The sequence below is a fragment of the Ornithodoros turicata genome, chromosome 1 (assembly GCF_037126465.1).
Source record: "Ornithodoros turicata isolate Travis chromosome 1, ASM3712646v1, whole genome shotgun sequence".
In the NCBI taxonomy this organism is placed as follows: Eukaryota; Metazoa; Arthropoda; class Arachnida; order Ixodida; family Argasidae; genus Ornithodoros; species Ornithodoros turicata.
The window spans coordinates 61,075,215-61,078,452 of NC_088201.1; positions in this window are offsets into that span (position 1 = coordinate 61,075,215).

Sequence of the window (3,238 nt, forward strand, 5' to 3'; positions counted from 1 at the left end):
GGAGCCCCGAGTGAGAAGAGGCATTCCAAACGATACGCAGGGCCCTCACGGAGCCTCCACTTTTTCCCATTTTGATGCCAACGCCCCTACAACAGTTACCACGGATGCATCAGGCTGTGCGATAGGTGGAGTGCTTTCGCAGATACACCACAACAAAGAAGCTATCAGCTATGCCAGCCGCGCCCTCACGCTAGAAGAGTGCAAACTACACAGCAACGTGTGGGAATGTATAGCCGTGCATTGGGCCATTACAGCAAAGTTTCGGCATTATCTCCTTGGCCGAAAATTCATCCTCATAACAGATAATTGGACAGTAGCATGCCTGACAAAAAGCGTAAAGCCTTCTCGCAGATTCACTTCTATAATGGATCTGGTTGAGTTTGACTTTTCTGTTCAAAACCGCCCAGGTCGGCAGAACGTGGTGGCAGACCACTTAATTGTCTCGTTTGTCATGTGCTGCCACACAATCCTCTCAGTCCTTCTCTAAAATGCAGCAGGAAGATCCTGAATGCCACGCAATTCTTCTGGACCTTTCCAATGAAGAGGAATCGTCAGAGTTCAGCGTCATAGACAACATTTTGTACAGGTTGGGACAAAAGTTTACGGAACACGCGAGCGGCGTACTTCTTCGGTGCGACACCCTAGCGGCTGCAGGAAGCGGGTGAGTTCACTGTTTCGGAGGGGTGGAAGGATACGCTGTTAGCGACACACAGCGGTAGCTTCCACTTCCCAAACAACCAGGCGATACCAGAACTACCGCTGTGTCTCTGGCATCGCACGCTTGCACCCCTCCGAAGCAGTGAACTCACCCGCTTCCGCCAGCCGCTAGGGTGTCGTACCGACGAAAAACTACGACGCACGCGTGTTCCGTAAACTTTTGTCCCAACCTGTACCGTCGCACTTCGCAAGGCGTATATGTCATTGTCGCCCCAGCAGCACTACGCCCTGCCGTTTTTCAAGCGCTGCATGACTCTACAGGACATTTCGGTACACAGCGAACACTCCAAAAGGTGCAAGCCCGCTACTGGTGGCCCAACATGGAACAATCAGTCTAAAGTTATGTGTCATTGTGCCAAACTTGTCAGCAGTACAATCGCCCGACATCACGCAACGGTCACCTTGGGAGGATGCTGACATCTGATGTCCCTTTCTCAAGCATTGCTATTGACCATGTCACCATGCCGCCCAGCTCGTCTGCTAGGTACATTTTAAACGTCATTGACTTCGCAACTCGCTTCATTGCACCAGCTGCAGTTTCCTCAACTTCAGCACAAGACGTTATTGAGCATTGAATCACGTATTTTATACCTATGGTACACCAGACCACTGCCTCTCTGACCACGGCTCAGCCTTTGAGTCGACAGAGTTCAAGCATTTCATGCGACTCCACTGTGTAGAGCTTCACTACTCCACAGCATATCGGCCAGAAGGTAATGGCCTTGTCGAAACAAGCAATGGGACTCTCCTCTCGGTCTTACGCAAAATCTGCACTCTAGAACCCCTATCCTGGCCCAAGAAACTTCAGGAAGCTGCCCTCGCTATCAACACCTCAGTGAACTTAAGCACGAGCTTCACTCCATTTCAGCTGTTGTTTGGCTATGTGCCTAAGATACCTCTGCAACTCCATCGCCCCATTAAGCAATCGGACTTTGCTGAACGCATACTGGATGTTGCGACGCAACAGTCCGAAGCAGCCCAGGCTTCATGGCAAGAAATCTATGACCGCATCCACCGACCTCACAACTTCAGTGTTGGTGACCTTGTGTGGGTCAAACGGCAAGTACCCATGCCACATGGAAAACTGTCACCTCGTTTTAACGGTGTTTACCGTTTGGTGGAACAGCTGACCCCAGGAACCTTCAAAGCTCTTCGTGTGTCAAGTTATGGGCCACGACTCTTGAACCAGCCACGAACGGTGCACGTGTCACAGATCAAGGCATACAACCCCCCAGTCTCGCCAGTCTCCATTCCAGAGCCCAACCACGACACACAACCTGCCGATCTTGGAGACACTCAGGCTTCTTCATTGCCTTCTCATTCGAGCCGCGAGCACCGCCCTCAACGTTCCAGGAGATGCCCCTCTCATCTTCAGGACTATGAACTTCATTAGTCTTTCGTGCAGCATTTTGCGTCTCAACCAAGAGACTTGGTCTTCTTAAGCACTGGTGGGATGTGAGATTGTACAACCAGACGGACTCAGCCAATAGCGCACACACAGATGCATGCACACAGAATCTGCACGCAAGGATCGGATAACGAGAGCAGACAGACATCCGGCTTTTGAACACCTGTGGCCGCTCTTAGCACGCTCTCAGGTTTCTGGACGGCCGAAGAGAGAGTCAGTTAGCGTCTCGGCCTCGATGTGTTAAGCACGAGCCATGTGCTCTTTTTAGTCAAGTAAACTTCCCCTATAACTGTTCCCCTGCCTCAACTCACACCAGCTCACTTGCTTCTTAACGATCCTTTCATTGTCCTATCATATACTCACTGTAAGTTGCAACCATGACAAAGGTTTCTTTCAGGAATACGGGTTGTGTAATGGGTGCACAAGTTGGAGCTTTTGGAAATAATCACCATGTTATGTTGATAAAGACAGTGCCTCATTATACCACATCATATTTCCAGCTTCCAGCATGTTATATAGTGAGGAGCAGCGTCGATTCCCCTCTTGGATAACACATTATGTTTGTATACAAACAACAATCTTTGTTAGTTTCTATACTGGAGATACAGCATCATTTAGTCCACACAATCCCTGCATTGTGTATGTTTCACAGAATGTTAAACAGGCATGTATTTTGTCCTAAACTGGTGACCACAGCTGCATTCAACAGTGTCTGAAGAGCCAAGAAACACCACCTGCAATGCAATCTGAACCAAACTTTTCCTTTTACTGAACACATGTCACGTTCTTATGCTCTGATGTCTTAAGGTCTAAGAAAGAGAGATTCACATAATTTGGACAAATATTATAGTGCTGCAGTCTTCTCTGATTTCGAGTCCACATTTTCCACTTTGAACCCACAATTAGTTGAGCTTTTCATTTCATTCACATTAAACAAATGTCATAGCCACCTTCTGCAATCGCAATTCTGTGATAGACCCAAGTGTCCAGTCAGGACAATTGCATGTACAAGGTGTCAGCATGTTCTTGTTTGTAGCACACTGGGCCGGTAATCAGAGAGGTGGGCATCAGAGTAGTTTTTTTTAAAATTCTGTGTTAGTGCTGCGAAACAAC